The sequence below is a fragment of the Leuresthes tenuis genome, unplaced genomic scaffold (assembly GCF_036924035.1).
Source record: "Leuresthes tenuis unplaced genomic scaffold, fLeuTen1.0.hap1 SCAF_1, whole genome shotgun sequence".
NCBI classification, from domain to species: Eukaryota; Metazoa; Chordata; class Actinopteri; order Atheriniformes; family Atherinopsidae; genus Leuresthes; species Leuresthes tenuis.
This window is the reverse complement of record NW_027325355.1, coordinates 43,975,630-43,994,222: the sequence shown is the minus strand read 5'-3', so window position 1 is coordinate 43,994,222 and position 18,593 is coordinate 43,975,630. Positions and strand designations below refer to the sequence as shown.

General features: G+C 45.7%; 34 pseudogenes; all 34 read left to right on the top strand.

Annotated features, from left to right (window-relative positions):
* The first annotated feature begins 2,150 nt into the window (after positions 1-2,150).
* LOC140296785 (5S ribosomal RNA) lies at positions 2,151-2,269 on the top strand (annotated as a pseudogene).
* A 269-nt stretch (positions 2,270-2,538) lies between these two features.
* LOC140301879 (5S ribosomal RNA) lies at positions 2,539-2,657 on the top strand (annotated as a pseudogene).
* Positions 2,658-2,929: 272 nt separating this feature from the next.
* Positions 2,930-3,048, top strand: LOC140289186 (5S ribosomal RNA; annotated as a pseudogene).
* A 657-nt stretch (positions 3,049-3,705) lies between these two features.
* LOC140268049 (5S ribosomal RNA) lies at positions 3,706-3,824 on the top strand (annotated as a pseudogene).
* Positions 3,825-4,482: 658 nt separating this feature from the next.
* Positions 4,483-4,601, top strand: LOC140268038 (5S ribosomal RNA; annotated as a pseudogene).
* Positions 4,602-4,870: 269 nt separating this feature from the next.
* Positions 4,871-4,989, top strand: LOC140289656 (5S ribosomal RNA; annotated as a pseudogene).
* A 272-nt stretch (positions 4,990-5,261) lies between these two features.
* Positions 5,262-5,380, top strand: LOC140268027 (5S ribosomal RNA; annotated as a pseudogene).
* A 269-nt stretch (positions 5,381-5,649) lies between these two features.
* On the top strand, positions 5,650-5,768 carry LOC140289655 (5S ribosomal RNA; annotated as a pseudogene).
* Positions 5,769-6,040: 272 nt separating this feature from the next.
* LOC140281007 (5S ribosomal RNA) lies at positions 6,041-6,159 on the top strand (annotated as a pseudogene).
* Positions 6,160-6,428: 269 nt separating this feature from the next.
* On the top strand, positions 6,429-6,547 carry LOC140314540 (5S ribosomal RNA; annotated as a pseudogene).
* A 269-nt stretch (positions 6,548-6,816) lies between these two features.
* Positions 6,817-6,935, top strand: LOC140267049 (5S ribosomal RNA; annotated as a pseudogene).
* A 647-nt stretch (positions 6,936-7,582) lies between these two features.
* On the top strand, positions 7,583-7,701 carry LOC140290601 (5S ribosomal RNA; annotated as a pseudogene).
* Positions 7,702-7,970: 269 nt separating this feature from the next.
* On the top strand, positions 7,971-8,089 carry LOC140290287 (5S ribosomal RNA; annotated as a pseudogene).
* Positions 8,090-8,736: 647 nt separating this feature from the next.
* Positions 8,737-8,855, top strand: LOC140290599 (5S ribosomal RNA; annotated as a pseudogene).
* Positions 8,856-9,124: 269 nt separating this feature from the next.
* LOC140290286 (5S ribosomal RNA) lies at positions 9,125-9,243 on the top strand (annotated as a pseudogene).
* Positions 9,244-9,512: 269 nt separating this feature from the next.
* On the top strand, positions 9,513-9,631 carry LOC140293783 (5S ribosomal RNA; annotated as a pseudogene).
* Positions 9,632-9,900: 269 nt separating this feature from the next.
* On the top strand, positions 9,901-10,019 carry LOC140290946 (5S ribosomal RNA; annotated as a pseudogene).
* Positions 10,020-10,288: 269 nt separating this feature from the next.
* Positions 10,289-10,407, top strand: LOC140295083 (5S ribosomal RNA; annotated as a pseudogene).
* Positions 10,408-10,676: 269 nt separating this feature from the next.
* Positions 10,677-10,795, top strand: LOC140290598 (5S ribosomal RNA; annotated as a pseudogene).
* A 269-nt stretch (positions 10,796-11,064) lies between these two features.
* LOC140275063 (5S ribosomal RNA) lies at positions 11,065-11,183 on the top strand (annotated as a pseudogene).
* Positions 11,184-11,452: 269 nt separating this feature from the next.
* Positions 11,453-11,571, top strand: LOC140267043 (5S ribosomal RNA; annotated as a pseudogene).
* Positions 11,572-12,218: 647 nt separating this feature from the next.
* On the top strand, positions 12,219-12,337 carry LOC140290597 (5S ribosomal RNA; annotated as a pseudogene).
* A 269-nt stretch (positions 12,338-12,606) lies between these two features.
* On the top strand, positions 12,607-12,725 carry LOC140275054 (5S ribosomal RNA; annotated as a pseudogene).
* Positions 12,726-12,994: 269 nt separating this feature from the next.
* Positions 12,995-13,113, top strand: LOC140267037 (5S ribosomal RNA; annotated as a pseudogene).
* Positions 13,114-13,760: 647 nt separating this feature from the next.
* Positions 13,761-13,879, top strand: LOC140288644 (5S ribosomal RNA; annotated as a pseudogene).
* A 269-nt stretch (positions 13,880-14,148) lies between these two features.
* LOC140275048 (5S ribosomal RNA) lies at positions 14,149-14,267 on the top strand (annotated as a pseudogene).
* A 269-nt stretch (positions 14,268-14,536) lies between these two features.
* Positions 14,537-14,655, top strand: LOC140267030 (5S ribosomal RNA; annotated as a pseudogene).
* Positions 14,656-15,302: 647 nt separating this feature from the next.
* LOC140300716 (5S ribosomal RNA) lies at positions 15,303-15,421 on the top strand (annotated as a pseudogene).
* Positions 15,422-15,690: 269 nt separating this feature from the next.
* LOC140293782 (5S ribosomal RNA) lies at positions 15,691-15,809 on the top strand (annotated as a pseudogene).
* Positions 15,810-16,078: 269 nt separating this feature from the next.
* Positions 16,079-16,197, top strand: LOC140292302 (5S ribosomal RNA; annotated as a pseudogene).
* A 1,045-nt stretch (positions 16,198-17,242) lies between these two features.
* Positions 17,243-17,360, top strand: LOC140294438 (5S ribosomal RNA; annotated as a pseudogene).
* A 269-nt stretch (positions 17,361-17,629) lies between these two features.
* Positions 17,630-17,748, top strand: LOC140271434 (5S ribosomal RNA; annotated as a pseudogene).
* A 269-nt stretch (positions 17,749-18,017) lies between these two features.
* On the top strand, positions 18,018-18,136 carry LOC140290596 (5S ribosomal RNA; annotated as a pseudogene).
* Positions 18,137-18,405: 269 nt separating this feature from the next.
* Positions 18,406-18,524, top strand: LOC140293840 (5S ribosomal RNA; annotated as a pseudogene).
* The last annotated feature ends 69 nt before the right edge of the window (positions 18,525-18,593 follow it).

The window sequence follows — 18,593 nt, the reverse complement described above, 5'->3', positions numbered from 1 at the left end:
AAGAATGTTTCAGTCTTATAATATAAGCATTTTTATGTATTAATAAATTCCTTTACAACTAGTGTCTCCTTCAGGATTAGCAGATGATGAAACCTGTTGTGGATTTACAACAAAAATATAGAACAAATTTCTACAACACATTCCTGTACAACTTAGACCTGTACATTGGATCTCTTTTTATCATAGTAGTATTGGAGACTAGTATGTACATATATATATGTATATATATATATATATAACTATTTATCATGTCTATCTATTCTTTGCTGCTCAGGTCCCTGATCGTAGTCAGGCCATCCTCCTATGATTAGATAGAGAGGACAGCTGATTTTCCTTTGCCTGCCTTTTGTGTTGAAGGACTGAGTCACACAGTTTTGTCAACCACATATTTTATTTTTTGGACTTTTTTGAAAGAGTATCCATACCAAGGAGTAAAATTGTACAATCCTCTTTTTCCTAAATCAGTACCAACTTGTGCGCACCGCATGGAGTTGGCGCTCAGATCCCGGCCGGCAGAAATTGCCGCTCCTTGATTGGATGATTGGTTGGCCCATGGTTGGGCACCGGGTTAATTATGTAGGCTTTTGAGTAGTTCTCCTTGTCGCTGATTGTTACCATGGGATTGTTTTTCCTGTTTCCTTCTCCTTTGGCTTCTGTGTCCAAATTCCAAACGGAGAGCATGGAAAAATATATGCATTGCAAATTAATATGGAAGAAGAAATCAAATAGATTCAATTAGAGACACCCGGAGGTGAGAAGGCAAATAGCACAGACCCTCTCAGCTGAATGTTTCACTTTTTCAACATTAAACAATTTAAGCCCTTTCTTTGGAATTGGTCAATCACACACTCTGGTGTGACTTGACAACTGACTAACCTCATCCACTCATTTTCTTTCCAGAACACAAACATGACAGCACACCTGTAGGTTCCACCGAGATTTGAACTCGGATCACTGGATTCAAAGTCCAGAGTGCTGACCTTTCGGCCAAAAAAGGGGCAAAAGGGACTGCCCGAAAGGGGGGAAAACGAAAAAAAGAGGAAGGGGGGGGGGAGAAAAGGAGAAAAAACGTACACTATATCCACTTTTCTCTATTCTCTTATCTTCTCAACATTGTTTACACACACCTCTGCACTTATTGCAAGGTTTATCATCTGTTTAATTTTCATGTTTCTTGTGGGATTCGAACCTGTATTGTGGCAACACCCCAACATACCACAGTGCTTTGGACTTTACTAAAGCCTACTGTAGGGGGCAGCACACAACATGTGTATAACTGTAAATGTAAATAAGTCTCCCATCATTTTTCCCCTCTTTTTTTGGTACACTCAATTATTTGAGAGACTAGCTATCTATCTGTATCACTATTTGTGCAACACAAGTGAATGAAACAAATTCCAAATTGAGCAAAGAAAGTATTTTTAAAAAATCTTTGGTTGAGACAAAGAGTGTTGGGTTTTGTTAATAAATGTAAAATAATTCTCCAAGTAATTCTGGCTTCACTTTTGACAATTGCATTAAATGGATGTCACTCACACTCACTGTCGTCCTGTTTTGCAAAGGGAAATTAAATAAAAATGTGAAGGCTGTTCTTGGTTCAAGTAAAATTATCAAACTTTATTAACATTGTAACAATAATCACACAGTAACAGACGAGCAATCATCTGCGAACAGACAGACAGACAGACAGACACTTAACGTAAACTTAACGCCGCAGTTAAAACGTCGCACCTATCGTACCTATATAATGCACATTTGTCACAGTTATTGTTGCTTACGGCCACACCACCCTGAATAAGTCTGATCTCGGAAGCCAAGCAGGGTTGGGCCTTGTTAGTATTTGGATGGGAGACTGCTTGGGAATACCAGGTGCTGTAGGTTTTTTCTTTTCTCTCTACAACCTGCATGTCTTTTGTTGCAACGTCTGATCACCCTGTGACACATGAGGAAGTTGGTCATCTTCAGCTGCTGCTGCTTTATTGGCAGACACGAAGTGATCTGAGAGTCTCATTTTCAGCTGGAGAAAATTATCACGTCAGGGAACAAGATGTGCCCACTACATATCAGCCTTTCTCGGCAATTATCTGGTTACATAGAGGAACCATATGATTCCATTGCCTATATAATGCACATTTGTCACAGAGATTGTTGCTTACGGCCAAACCACCCTGAATATGTCTGACCTCGTCTGATCTCAGAAGCCAAGGAGGTTTGGGCGTGGTTAGTACTTTGATGAGAGACCGCTTGGGAATACCAGGTGATGTAAGCTTTTTCTCTTCTCTCTACCACCTGCATGTCTTTTGTTGCAACGTCTGATCACCCTGTGACACGTGAAGAAGTTCGTCATCTTCAGCTGCTGCTGCTTTGTTGGCAGACACGAAGTGATCTGAGAGTCTCAGTTTCAGCTGAAGAGAATAATCACATCAGGGAAGAAGATGTGCCCGCTACACATCAGCCTTTCTCTGCAATTAACTGGTTGCATAGAGGAACCGTATGATTCCAGTACCTATATAATGGACATTTGTCAGAGATATTGTTGCTTACGGCCACACCACCCTGAATAAGCCCGACCTCGTCTGATCTCGGAAGCAGAGCAGGTTTGGGCCTGGTTAGTACTTCGATGGGAGACCTCTTGGGAATACCAGGTGCTGTAAGCTTCTTCTCTTCTCTCTACCACCTGCATGTCTTTTGTTGCAACGTCTGATCATCCTGTGACACATGAGGAAGTTGGTCATCTTCAGCAGCTGCTGCTTCTTTGTTGGCAGACACGAAGTGATCTGAGAGTCTCAATTTCAGCTGCAGAAAATAATCACATCGGGGAAGAAGATGTGCCCACTACAAGTCAGCCTTTCTCGGCAATTATCTGGTTACATAGAGGAAGTGTATGATTCCAGTACTTATATAATGCACATTTGTCACATATATTGTTGCTTACGGCCACACCACCCTGAATAAGCCCGACCTCGTCTGATCTTGGAAGCCAAGCAGGTTTGGGCCTGGTTAGTACTTGGATGGGAGACTGCTTGGGAATACCAGGTGCTTTAAGCTTTTTCTCTTCTCTCTACCACCTGCATGTCTTTTGTTGCAACGTCTGATCACCTTGTGACACATGAGGAAGTTGGTCATCTTCAGCTGCTGCTGCTTTGTTGGCAGACACGAAGTGATCTGAGAGTCTCATTTTCAGCTGGAGAGAATTATCACGTCAGGGAAGAAGATGTGCCCACTACAAGTCAGCCTTTCTCGGCAATTATCTGGTTGCATAGAGGAACCGTATGATTCCAGTACCTATATAATGCACATTTGTCAGAGACATTGTTGCTTACGGCCACACCACCCTGAATAAGCCCCACCTCGTCTGATCTCGGACGCCAAGCCGGGTTGTACCTGGTTACTACTTGGATGGGAGACAGCTTGGGAATACCAGGTGCTGTAAGCTTTTTCTCTTCTCTCTACCACCTGCATGTCTTTTGTTGCAACGTCTGATCACCCTGTGACACGTGAAGAAGTTGGTCATCTTCAGCTGCTGCTGCTTTGTTGATAGACACGAGGTGATCTGAGAGTCTCAGTTTCAGCTGGAGAGAATAATCACATCAAGGAGGAAGATGAACCCACTACAAGTCAGCCTTTTTCGGCAATTATCTGGTTACACAGAGGAAGTGTATGATTCCAGTACCTATATAATGCACATTTGTCACCGATATTGTTGCTTACGGCCACACCACCCTGAATAAGCCCGACCTCGTCTGATCTCGGAAGCCAAGCAGGGTTGGGCCTGGTTAGTACTTGAATGCGAGACCGCTTGGGAATACCAGGTGCCTTAAGCTTTTTCTCTTCTCTCTACCACCTACATGTCTTTTGTTGCAACGTCTGATCACCCTGAGACACATGAGGAAGTTGGTCATCTTCAGCTTCTGCTGCTTTGTTGGCAGACACAAAGTGATCTGAGAGTCTCATTTTCAGCTGGAGAGAATTATCACGTCAGGGAACAAGATGTGCCCACTACAAGTCAGCCTTTCTCGGCAATTATCTGGTTGCATAGAGGAACCGTATGATTCCAGTACCTATATAATGCACATTTGTCAGAGACATTGTTGCTTACGGCCACACCACCCTGAATAAGCCCCACCTCGTCTGATCTCGGACGCCAAGCAGGGTTGTAACTGGTTACTACTTGGATGGGAGACAGCTTGTGAATAACCAGGTGCTGTAAGCTTTTTCTCTTCTCTCTACCACCTGCATGTCTTTTGTTGCAATGTCTGATCACCCTGTGACACGTGAAGAAGTTGGTCATCTTCAGCTGCTGCTGCTTTGTTGATAGACACGAGGTGATCTGAGAGTCTCATTTTCAGCTGGAGAGAATAATCACATCAAGGAGGAAGATGAACCCACTACAAGTCAGCCTTTTTCGGCAATTATCTGGTTACACAGAGGAAGTGTATGATTCCAGTACCTATATAATGCACATTTGTCACCGATATTGTTGCTTACGGCCACACCACCCTGAATAAGCCCGACCTCGTCTGATCTCGGAAGCCAAGCAGGGTTGGGCCTGGTTAGTACTTGAATGCGAGACCGCTTGGGAATACCAGGTGCCTTAAGCTTTTTCTCTTCTCTCTACCACCTACATGTCTTTTGTTGCAACGTCTGATCACCCTGAGACACATGAGGAAGTTGGTCATCTTCAGCTTCTGCTGCTTTGTTGGCAGACACGAAGTGATCTGAGAGTCTCAGTTTCAGCTGAAGAGAATGATCACATCAGAGAAGATGATATGCCCGCTACACATCAGCCTTTCTCGGCAATTATCTGGTTGCATAGAGGAACCGTATGATTCCAGTACCTATATAATGCACATTTGTCAGAGACATTGTCGCTTGCGGCCACACCACCCTGAACATGCCCGACCTCGTCTGATCTCGGAAGCCAAACAGGGTTGAGCCTGCTTAGTACTTGGATGGGAGACTGCTTGGGAATACCAGGTGCTGTACGCTTCTTCTCTCCTCTCTACCACCTGCATGTCTTTTGTTGCAACGTCTGATCATCCTGTGACACATGAGGAAGTTGGTCATCTTCAGCAGCTGCTGCTTCTTTGTTGGCAGACACAAAGTGATCTGAGAGTCTCAGTTTCAGCTGCAGAGAATAATCACATCAGGGAAGAAGATGTGCCCACTACAAGTCAGCCTTTCTCTGCAATTATCTGGTTACATAGAAGAAGTGTATGATTCCAGTACCTATATAATGCACATTTGTCACAGTTAATGTCGCTTACGGCCACACCACCCTGAATAAGCCCGACCTCGTCTGATCTCGGAAGCCAAGCAGGGTTGGGCCTGGTTAGTACTTGAATGCGAGACCGCTTGGGAATACCAGGTGCCTTAAGCTTTTTCTCTTCTCTCTACCACCTACATGTCTTTTGTTGCAACGTCTGATCACCCTGAGACACATGAGGAAGTTGGTCATCTTCAGCTTCTGCTGCTTTGTTGGCAGACACGAAGTGATCTGAGAGTCTCAGTTTCAGCTGAAGAGAATGATCACATCAGAGAAGATGATATGCCCGCTACACATCAGCCTTTCTCGGCAATTATCTGGTTGCATAGAGGAACCGTATGATTCCAGTACCTATATAATGCACATTTGTCAGAGACATTGTCGCTTGCGGCCACACCACCCTGAACATGCCCGACCTCGTCTGATCTCGGAAGCCAAACAGGGTTGAGCCTGCTTAGTACTTGGATGGGAGACTGCTTGGGAATACCAGGTGCTGTACGCTTCTTCTCTCCTCTCTACCACCTGCATGTCTTTTGTTGCAACGTCTGATCATCCTGTGACACATGAGGAAGTTGGTCATCTTCAGCAGCTGCTGCTTCTTTGTTGGCAGACACAAAGTGATCTGAGAGTCTCAGTTTCAGCTGCAGAGAATAATCACATCAGGGAAGAAGATGTGCCCACTACAAGTCAGCCTTTCTCTGCAATTATCTGGTTACATAGAAGAAGTGTATGATTCCAGTACCTATATAATGCACATTTGTCACAGTTAATGTCGCTTACGGCCACACCACCCTGAATAAGCCCGACCTCGTCTGATCTTGGAAGCCAAGCAGGATTGGGCCTTGTTAGTACTTGGATGGGAGTCCTCTTGGGAATACCAGGTGCTGTAAGCTTTTTCTCCTCTCTCTACCACCTGCATGTCTTTTGTTGCAACGTCTGATCACCCTGTGACACATGAGGAAGGTGGTCATCTTCAGCTGCTGCTGCTTTGTTGGCAGACACGAAGTGATCTGAGAGTCTCAGTTTCAGCTCGAGAGAATAATCACGTCAGGGAAGAAGATGTGCCCACTACTTATCAGCTTTTCTCGGCAATAATCTGGTTACATAGAGGAACTGTATGATTCCAGTACCTATATAATGCACATTTGTCACAGTTATTGTTGCTTACGGCCACACCACCCTGAATATACCCGACCTCGTCTGATCTCGGAAGCCAAGCAGGTTTGGGCCTGGTTAGTACTTGGATGGTAGACTGCATGGGAATACCAGGTGCTTTAAGCTTTTTCTCTTCTCTCTACCACCTTCATGTCTTTTGTTGCAACGTCTGAGCACCCTGTGACACATGAGGAAGTTGGTCATCTTCATTTTCTGCTGCTTTGTTGGCAGACACGAAGTGATCTGAGAGTCTCAGTTTCAGCTGAAGAGAATAATCACATCAAGGAGGAAGATGAACCCACTACAAGTCAGCCTTTTTCGGCAATTATCTGGTTACACAGAGGAAGTGTATGATTCCAGTACCTATATAATGCACAATTGTCACCGATATTTTTGCTTACGGCCACACCACCCTGAATAAGCCCGACCTCGTCTGATCTCGGAAGCCAAGCACGGTTGGGCCTGGTTAGTACTTGAATGGGAGACCGCTTGGGAATACCAGGTACCTTAAGCTTTTTCTCTTCTCTCTACCACCTGCATGTCTTTTGTTGCAACGTCTGATCACCCTGTGACACATGAGGAAGTTGGTCATCTTCAGCTTCTGCTGCTTTGTTGGCAGACACGAAGTGATCTGAGAGTCTCATGTTCAGCTGGAGAAAATTATCACGTCAGGGAAGAAGATGTGCCCACTACAGATCAGCCTTTCTCAGCAATTATCTGGTTACATAGAGGAACCGTATGATTCCTGTACTTATATAATGCACATTTATCAGACACATTGTTGCTTACGGCCACACCACCCTGAACATGCCTGATCTCGTAAGCCAAGCAGGGTTGAGCCTCCTTAGTACTTGGATGGGAGACTGCTTGGGAATACCAGGTGCTGTAAGCTTTTTCTCTTCTCTCTACCACCTGCATGTCTTTTGTTGCAACGTCTGATCACCCTGTGACACATGAGGAAGTTGGTCATCTTCAGCTGCTGCTGCTTTGTTGGCTGACACGAAGTGATCTGAGAGTCTCAGTTTAAGTTGCAGAGAATGATCACATCAGAGAAGATGATTTGCCCGCTACACATCAGCCTTTCTCGGCAATTATCTGGTTGCATAGAGGAACCGTATGATTCCAGTACCTATATAATGCACATTTGTCAGAGACATTGTTGCTTACGGCCACACCACCCTGAATAAGCCCGACCTCGTCTGATCTCGGACGCCAAGCAGGGTTGTACCTGGTTAGTACTTGGATGGGAGACAGCTTGGGAATACCAGGTGCTGTAAGCTTTTTCTCTTCTCTCTACCACCTGCATGTCTTTTGTTGCAACGTCTGATCACCCTGTGACACGTGAAGAAGTTAGTCATCTTCAGCTGCTGCTGCTTTGTTGATAAACACGAGGTGATCTGAGAGTCTCAGTTTCAGCTGCAGAGAATAATCACATCAAGGAGGAAGATGAACCCACTACAAGTCAGCCTTTTTCGGCAATTATCTGGTTATACAGAGGAAGTGTATGATTCCAGTACCTATATAATGCACATTTGTCACCAAAATTTTTGCTTATGGCCACACCACCCTGAATAAGCCCAACCTCGTCTGATCTCGGAAGCCAAGCACGGTTGGGCCTGGTTAGTACTTGAATGGGAGACCGCTTGGGAATACCAGGTACCTTAAGCTTTTTCTCTTCTCTCTACCACCTGCATGTCTTTTGTTGCAACGTCTGATCACCCTGTGACACATGAGGAAGTTGGTCATCTTCAGCTTCTGCTGCTTTGTTGGCAGACACGAAGTGATCTGAGAGTCTCATGTTCAGCTGGAGAAAATTATCACGTCAGGGAAGAAGATGTGCCCACTACAGATCAGCCTTTCTCAGCAATTATCTGGTTACATAGAGGAACCGTATGATTCCTGTACTTATATAATGCACATTTGTCAGACACATTGTTGCTTACGGCCACACCACCCTGAACATGCCTGATCTCGTAAGCCAAGCAGGGTTGAGCCTCCTTAGTACTTGGATGGGAGACTGCTTGGGAATACCAGGTGCTGTAAGCTTTTTCTCTTCTCTCTACCACCTGCATGTCTTTTGTTGCAACGTCTGATCACCCTGTGACACATGAGGAAGTTGGTCATCTTCAGCTGCTGCTGCTTTGTTGGCTGACACGAAGTGATCTGAGAGTCTCAGTTTAAGTTGCAGAGAATGATCACATCAGAGAAGATGATTTGCCCGCTACACATCAGCCTTTCTCGGCAATTATCTGGTTGCATAGAGGAACCGTATGATTCCAGTACCTATATAATGCACATTTGTCAGAGACATTGTTGCTTACGGCCACACCACCCTGAATAAGCCCGACCTCGTCTGATCTCGGACGCCAAGCAGGGTTGTACCTGGTTAGTACTTGGATGGGAGACAGCTTGGGAATACCAGGTGCTGTAAGCTTTTTCTCTTCTCTCTACCACCTGCATGTCTTTTGTTGCAACGTCTGATCACCCTGTGACACGTGAAGAAGTTAGTCATCTTCAGCTGCTGCTGCTTTGTTAATAGACACGAGGTGATCTGAGAGTCTCAGTTTCAGCTGCAGAGAATAATCACATCAAGGAGGAAGATGAACCCACTACAAGTCAGCCTTTTTCGGCAATTATCTGGTTATACAGAGGAAGTGTATGATTCCAGTACCTATATAATGCACATTTGTCACCAAAATTTTTGCTTATGGCCACACCACCCTGAATAAGCCCAACCTCGTCTGATCTCGGAAGCCAAGCACGGTTGGGCCTGGTTAGTACTTGAATGGGAGACCGCTTGGGAATACCAGGTACCTTAAGCTTTTTCTCTTCTCTCTACCACCTGCATGTCTTTTGTTGCAACGTCTGATCACCCTGTGACACATGAGGAAGATGGTCATCTTCAGCTTCTGCTGCTTTGTTGGCAGACACGAAGTGATCTGAGAGTCTCATGTTCAGCTGGAGAAAATTATCACGTCAGGGAAGAAGATGTGCCCACTACAGATCAGCCTTTCTCAGCAATTATCTGGTTACATAGAGGAACCGTATGATTCCAGTACCTATATAATGCACATTTGTCACAGAAATTGTTCCTTACGGCCACACCACCCTGAATAAGCCCGACCTCGTCTGATCTCGGAAGCCAAGGAGGGTTGGGCCTGGTTAGTACTTTAATGGGAGACTGCTTGGGAATACCAGGTTCTGTAAGCGTTTTCTCTTCTCTCTACAACCTGCATGTCTTTTGTTGCAACGTCTGATCACCCTGTGACACATGAGGAAGTTGGTCATCTTCAGCTGCTGCTGCTTTGTTGGCTGACACGAAGTGATCTGAGAGTCTCAGTTTCAGCTGCAGAGAATAATCACATCAGGGAAGAAGATGTGCCCATAACACGTCAGCCTTTCTCTGCAATTATCTGGTTACATAGAGGAAGTGTATGATTCCAGTACCTATATAATGCACATTTGTCACAGAAATTGTTCCTTATGGCCACACCACCCTGAATAAGCCCGACCTCGTCTGATCTCGGAAGCCAAGGAGGGTTGGGCCTGGTTAGTACTTTAATGGGAGACTGCTTGGGAATACCAGGTGCTGTAAGCGTTTTCTCTTCTCTCTACAACCTGCATGTCTTTTGTTGCAACGTCTGATCACCCTGTGACACATGAGGAAGTTGGCCATCTTCAGCTGCTGCTGCTTTGTTGGAAGACACGAAGTGATCTGAGAGTCTCAGTTTCAGCTAAAGAGAATAATCACTTCAGGGAAGAAGATGTGCCCACTACAGATCAGCCTTTCTCAGCAATTATCTGGTTACATAGAGGAACCGTATGATTCCTGTACTTATATAATGCACATTTGTCAGACACATTGTTGATTACGGCCACACCACCCTGAACATGCCCGACCTCGTCTGATCTCGGAAGCCAAGCAGGGCTGAACCTCCTTAGTACTTGGATGGGAGACTGCTTGGGAATACCAGGTGCTGTAAGCTTCTTCTCTTCTCTCTACCACCTGCATGTCTTTTGTTGCAACTCCTGATCACCCTGTGACACATGAGGAAGTTGGTCATCTTCAGCTGCTGCTGCTTTGTTGGCTGACACGAAGTGATCTGAGAGTCTCAGTTTCAGTTGCAGATAATGATCACATCAGAGAAAAAGATTTGCCCGCTACACATCAGCCTTTCTCGGCAATTATCTGGTTGCATAGAGGAACCGTATGATTCCAGTACCTATATAATGCACATTTGTCAGACACATTGTTGCTTACGGCCACACCACCCTGAATAAGCCCGACCTCGTCTGATCTCGGACGCCAAGCAGGGTTGTACCTGGTTAGTACTTGGATGGGAGACAGCTTGGGAATACCAGGTGCTGTAAGCTTTCTCTCTTCTCTCTACCACCTGCATGTCTTTTGTTGCAACGTCTGATCACCCTGTGACACGTGAAGAAGTTAGTCATCTTCAGCTGCTGCTGCTTTGTTGATAGACACGAGGTGATCTGAGAGTCTCAGTTTCAGCTGCAGAGAATAATCACATCAAGGAGGAAGATGAACCCACTACAAGTCAGCCTTTTTCGGCAATTATCTGGTTATACAGAGGAAGTGTATGATTCCAGTACCTATATAATGCACATTTGTCACCAAAATTGTTGCTTATGGCCACACCACCCTGAATAAGCCCAACCTCGTCTGATCTCGGAAGCCAAGCAGGGTTGGGCCTGGTTAGTACTTGAATGGGAGACTGCTTGGGAATACCAGGTGCCTTAAGCTTTTTCTCTTCTCTCTACCACCTGCATGTCTTTTGTTGCAACGTCTGATCACCCTGTGACACATGAGGAAGTTGGTCATCTTCATTTTCTGCTGCTTTGTTGGCAGACACGAAGTGATCTGAGAGTCTCAGTTTCAGCTGAAGAGAATAATCACATCAAGGAGGAAGATGAACCCACTACAAGTCAGCCTTTTTCGGCAATTATCTGGTTACACAGAGGAAGTGTATGATTCCAGTACCTATATAATGCACAATTGTCACCGATATTTTTGCTTACGGCCACACCACCCTGAATAAGCCCGACCTCGTCTGATCTCGGAAGCCAAGCACGGTTGGGCCTGGTTAGTACTTGAATGGGAGACCGCTTGGGAATACCAGGTACCTTAAGCTTTTTCTCTTCTCTCTACCACCTGCATGTCTTTTGTTGCAACGTCTGATCACCCTGTGACACATGAGGAAGTTGGTCATCTTCAGCTTCTGCTGCTTTGTTGGCAGACACGAAGTGATCTGAGAGTCTCATGTTCAGCTGGAGAAAATTATCACGTCAGGGAAGAAGATGTGCCCACTACAGATCAGCCTTTCTCAGCAATTATCTGGTTACATAGAGGAACCGTATGATTCCTGTACTTATATAATGCACATTTGTCAGACACATTGTTGCTTACGGCCACACCACCCTGAACATGCCTGATCTCGTAAGCCAAGCAGGGTTGAGCCTCCTTAGTACTTGGATGGGAGACTGCTTGGGAATACCAGGTGCTGTAAGCTTTTTCTCTTCTCTCTACCACCTGCATGTCTTTTGTTGCAACGTCTGATCACCCTGTGACACATGAGGAAGTTGGTCATCTTCAGCTGCTGCTGCTTTGTTGGCTGACACGAAGTGATCTGAGAGTCTCAGTTTAAGTTGCAGAGAATGATCACATCAGAGAAGATGATTTGCCCGCTACACATCAGCCTTTCTCGGCAATTATCTGGTTGCATAGAGGAACCGTATGATTCCAGTTCCTATATAATGCACATTTGTCAGAGACATTGTTGCTTACGGCCACACCACCCTGAATAAGCCCGACCTCGTCTGATCTCGGACGCCAAGCAGGGTTGTACCTGGTTAGTACTTGGATGGGAGACAGCTTGGGAATACCAGGTGCTGTAAGCTTTTTCTCTTCTCTCTACCACCTGCATGTCTTTTGTTGCAACGTCTGATCACCCTGTGACACGTGAAGAAGTTAGTCATCTTCAGCAGCTGCTGCTTTGTTGATAGACACGAGGTGATCTGAGAGTCTCAGTTTCAGCTGCAGAGAATAATCACATCAAGGAGGAAGATGAACCCACTACAAGTCAGCCTTTTTCGGCAATTATCTGGTTATACAGAGGAAGTGTATGATTCCAGTACCTATATAATGCACATTTGTCACCAAAATTTTTGCTTATGGCCACACCACCCTGAATAAGCCCAACCTCGTCTGATCTCGGAAGCCAAGCAGGGTTGGGCCTGGTTAGTACTTGAATGGGAGACTGCTTGGGAATACCAGGTGCCTTAAGCTTTTTCTCTTCTCTCTACCACCTGCATGTCTTTTGTTGCAACGTCTGATCACCCTGTGACACATGAGGAAGTTGGTCATCTTCATTTTCTGCTGCTTTGTTGGCAGACACGAAGTGATCTGAGAGTCTCAGTTTCAGCTGAAGAGAATAATCACATCAAGGAGGAAGATGAACCCACTACAAGTCAGCCTTTTTCGGCAATTATCTGGTTACACAGAGGAAGTGTATGATTCCAGTACCTATATAATGCACAATTGTCACCGATATTTTTGCTTACGGCCACACCACCCTGAATAAGCCCGACCTCGTCTGATCTCGGAAGCCAAGCACGGTTGGGCCTGGTTAGTACTTGAATGGGAGACCGCTTGGGAATACCAGGTACCTTAAGCTTTTTCTCTTCTCTCTACCACCTGCATGTCTTTTGTTGCAACGTCTGATCACCCTGTGACACATGAGGAAGATGGTCATCTTCAGCTTCTGCTGCTTTGTTGGCAGACACGAAGTGATCTGAGAGTCTCATGTTCAGCTGGAGAAAATTATCACGTCAGGGAAGAAGATGTGCCCACTACAGATCAGCCTTTCTCAGCAATTATCTGGTTACATAGAGGAACCGTATGATTCCTGTACTTATATAATGCACATTTGTCAGACACATTGTTGCTTACGGCCACACCACCCTGAACATGCCTGATCTCGTAAGCCAAGCAGGGTTGAGCCTCCTTAGTACTTGGATGGGAGACTGCTTGGGAATACCAGGTGCTGTAAGCTTTTTCTCTTCTCTCTACCACCTGCATGTCTTTTGTTGCAACGTCTGATCACCCTGTGACACATGAGGAAGTTGGTCATCTTCAGCTGCTGCTGCTTTGTTGGCTGACACGAAGTGATCTGAGAGTCTCAGTTTAAGTTGCAGAGAATGATCACATCAGAGAAGATGATTTGCCCGCTACACATCAGCCTTTCTCGGCAATTATCTGGTTGCATAGAGGAACCGTATGATTCCAGTACCTATATAATGCACATTTGTCAGAGACATTGTTGCTTACGGCCACACCACCCTGAATAAGCCCGACCTCATCTGATCTCGGACGCCAAGCAGGGTTGTACCTGGTTAGTACTTGGATGGGAGACAGCTTGGGAATACCAGGTGCTGTAAGCTTTTTCTCTTCTCTCTACCACCTGCATGTCTTTTGTTGCAACGTCTGATCACCCTGTGACACTTGAAGAAGTTAGTCATCTTCAGCTGCTGCTGCTTTGTTGATAGACACGAGGTGATCTGAGAGTCTCAGTTTCAGCTGCAGAGAATAATCACATCAAGGAGGAAGATGAACCCACTACAAGTCAGCCTTTTTCGGCAATTATCTGGTTATACAGAGGAAGTGTATGATTCCAGTACCTATATAATGCACATTTGTCACCAATATTGTTGCTTATGGCCACACCACCCTGAATAAGCCCAACCTCGTCTGATCTCGGAAGCCAAGCAGGGTTGGGCCTGGTTAGTACTTGAATGGGAGACTGCTTGGGAATACCAGGTGCCTTAAGCTTTTTCTCTTCTCTCTACCACCTGCATGTCTTTTGTTGCAACGTCTGATCACCCTGTGACACATGAGGAAGTTGGTCATCTTCATTTTCTGCTGCTTTGTTGGCAGACACGAAGTGATCTGAGAGTCTCAGTTTCAGCTGAAGAGAATAATCACATCAAGGAGGAAGATGAACCCACTACAAGTCAGCCTTTTTCGGCAATTATCTGGTTACACAGAGGAAGTGTATGATTCCAGTACCTATATAATGCACAATTGTCACCGATATTTTTGCTTACGGCCACACCACCCTGAATAAGCCCGACCTCGTCTGATCTCGGAAGCCAAGCACGGTTGGGCCTGGTTAGTACTTGAATGGGAGACCGCTTGGGAATACCAGGTACCTTAAGCTTTTTCTCTTCTCTCTACCACCTGCATGTCTTTTGTTGCAACGTCTGATCACCCTGTGACACATGAGGAAGTTGGTCATCTTCAGCTTCTGCTGCTTTGTTGGCAGACACGAAGTGATCTGAGAGTCTCATGTTCAGCTGGAGAAAATTATCACGTCAGGGAAGAAGATGTGCCCAATACAGATCAGCCTTTCTCAGCAATTATCTGGTTACATAGAGGAACCGTATGATTCCTGTACTTATATAATGCACATTTGTCAGACACATTGTTGCTTACGGCCACACCACCCTGAACATGCCTGATCTCGTAAGCCAAGCAGGGTTGAGCCTCCTTAGTACTTGGATGGGAGACTGCTTGGGAATACCAGGTGCTGTAAGCTTTTTCTCTTCTCTCTACCACCTGCATGTCTTTTGTTGCAACGTCTGATCACCCTGTGACACATGAGGAAGTTGGTCATCTTCAGCTGCTGCTGCTTTGTTGGCTGACACGAAGTGATCTGAGAGTCTCAGTTTAAGTTGCAGAGAATGATCACATCAGAGAAGATGATTTGCCCGCTACACATCAGCCTTTCTCGGCAATTATCTGGTTGCATAGAGGAACCGTATGATTCCTGTACCTATATAATGCACATTTGTCAGAGACATTGTTGCTTACGGCCACACCACCCTGAACATGCCCGACCTCGTCTGATCTCGGAAGCCAAGGAGGGTTGGGCCTGGTTAGTACTTAAATGGGAGACCGCTTGGGAATACCAGGAGCTGTAAGCTTTTTGTCTTCTCTCGACCACCTGCATGTCTTTTGTTGCAACGTCTGATCACCCTGTGACACATGACGAAGTTGGTCATCTTCAGCTGCTGCTGCTTTGTTGGCAGACACGAAGTGATCTGAGAGTCTCAGTTTCAGCTGCAGAGAATAATCACATCAGGGAAGAAGATGTGCCCATAACAAGTCAGCCTTTCTCTGCAATTATCTGGTTACATAGAGGAATTGTATGATTCCAGTACCTATATAATGCACATTTGTCACAGAAATTGTTCCTTACGGCCACACCACCCTGAATAAGCCCGACCTCGTCTGATCTCGGAAGCCAAGGAGGGTTGGGCCTGGTTAGTACTTTAATGGGAGACTGCTTGGGAATACCAGGTTCTGTAAGCGTTTTCTCTTCTCTCTACAACCTGCATGTCTTTTGTTGCAACGTCTGATCACCCTGTGACACATGAGGAAGTTGGTCATCTTCAGCTGCTGCTGCTTTGTTGGCAGACACGAAGTGATCTGAGAGTCTCAGTTTCAGCTGCAGAGAATAATCACATCAGGGAAGAAGATGTTTCCATAACAAGTCAGCCTTTCTCTGCAATTATCTGGTTACATAGAGGAAGTGTATGATTCCAGTACCTATATAATGCACATTTGTCACAGAAATTGTTCCTTACGGCCACACCACCCTGAATAAGCCCGACCTCGTCTGATCTTGGAAGCCAAGGAGGGTTGGGCCTGGTTAGTACTTTAATGGGAGACTGCTTGGGAATACCAGGTGCTGTAAGCGTTTTCTCTTCTCTCTACAACCTGCATGTCTTTTGTTGCAACGTCTGATCACCCTGTGACACATGAGGAAGTTGGTCATCTTCAGCAGCTGCTGCTTTGTTGGCAGACACGAAGTGATCTGAGAGTCTCAGTTTCAGCTGAACAGAATGATCACATCAGAGAAGATGATATGCCCACTACACATCAGCCTTTCTCGGCAATTATCTGGTTTCATAGAGCAAGTGTATGATTCCAGTACCTATATAATTCACATTTGTAACAGATATTGTCGCTTACCGCCACACCACCCTGAATAAGCCCCACCTTGTCTTATCTCGGAAGCCAAGCAGGGTTGGGTCTGGTTTGTACTTCAATGGGAGACTGCTTGGGAAAACCAGGTGCTGTAAGCTGTTTCTCTTCTCTCTACCACCTGCATGTGTTTTGTTGCAACGCCTGATCACCCTGTGACACATGAGGAAGTTGGTCATCTTCAGCTGCTGCTGCTTTGTTGGCAGACACGAAGTGATCTAAGAGTCTCAGTTTCAGCTGAAGAGAATGATCACATCAGAGAAGATGATATGCCCACTACACATCAGCCTTTCTCGGCAATTATCTGGTTTCATAGAGGAAGTGTATGATTCCAGTACCTATATAATTCACATTTGTAACAAATATATTTGCTTACCGCCACACCACCCTGAATAAGCCCCACCTTGTCTTATCTCGGAAGCCAAGTAGGGTTGGGCCTGGTTAGTACTTAGATGGGAGACTGCTTGGGATTACCAGGTGCTGTAAGCTTTTTGTCTTCTCTCGACCACCTGCATGTCTTTTGTTGCAACGTCTGATCACCCTGTGACACATGAGGAAGTTGGTCATCTTCAGCTCCTGCTGCTTTGTTGATAGACACGAGGTGATCTGAGAGTCTCAGTTTCAGCTCCAGAGAATAATCACATCAAGGAGGAAGATGAACCCACTATAAGTCAGCTTTTCTCTGCAATTATTTGGTTGCATAGAGGAACCGTATGATTCCAGTACCTATATAATGCACATTTGTCACAGACATTGTCGCTTACGGCCAAACCACCCTGAATAAGCCCGACCTCGTCTGATCTCGGAAGCCAAGCAGGTTTAGGCCTGCTTAGTACTTGATGGGAGACTGCTTGGGAATACCAGGTGCTGTAAGCTTTTTCTCTTCTCTCTACCACCTACATGTCTTTTGTTGCAACGTCTGATCACCCTGTGACACGTGAAGAAGCTGGTCATCTTCAGCTGCTGCTGCTTTGTTGATAGACACGAGGTGATCTGAGAGTCTCAGTTTCAGCTCCAGAGAATAATCACATCAAGGAGGAAGATGAACCCACTATAAGTCAGCCTTTTTCGGCAATTATCTGGTTATACAGAGGAAGTGTATGATTCCAGTACCTATATAATGCACATTTGTCACAGACATTGTTGCTTACGGCCACACCACCCTGAATAAGCCCGACCTCGTCTGATCTCGGAAGCCAAGCAGGGTTGGGCCTCCTTAGTACTTGGATGGGAGACTGCTTGGGAATACCAGGTGCTGTAAGCTTCTTCTCTTCTCTCTACCACCTGCATGTCTTTTGTTGCAACTTCTGATCACCCTGTGACACATGAGGAAGTTGGTCATCTTCAGCTGCTGCTGCTTTGTTGGCTGACACGAAGTGATCTGAGAGTCTCAGTTTCAGTTGCAGATAATGATCACATCAGAGAAGATGATTTGCCCGCTACACATCAGCCTTTCTCGGCAATTATCTGGTTGCATAGAGGAACCGTATGATTCCAGTACCTATATAATGCACATTTGTCAGAGACATTGTTGCTTACGGCCACACCACCCTGAATAAGCCCGACCTCGTCTGATCTCGGACGCCAAGCAGGGTTGTACCTGGTTAGTACTTGGATGGGAGACAGCTTGGGAATACCAGGTGCTGTAAGCTTTATCTCTTCTCTCTACCACCTGCATGTCTTTTGTTGCAACGTCTGATCACCCTGTGACACGTGAAGAAGTTGGTCATCTTCAGCTGCTGCTGCTTTGTTGGCTGACACGAAGTGATCTGAGAGTCTCAGTTTCAGTTGCAGATAATGATCACATCAGAGAAGATGATTTGCCCGCTACACATCAGCCTTTCTCGGCAATTATCTGGTTGCATAGAGGAACCGTATGATTCCATTACCTATATAATGCACATTTGTCAGAGACATTGTTGCTTACGGCCACACCACCCTGAATAAGCCCGACCTCGTCTGATCTCGGACGCCAAGCAGGGTTGTACCTGGTTAGTACTTGGATGGGAGACAGCTTGGGAATACCAGGTGCTGTACGCTTTTTCTCTTCTCTCTACCACCTGCATGTCTTTTGTTGCAACGTCTGATCACCCTGTGACACGTGAAGAA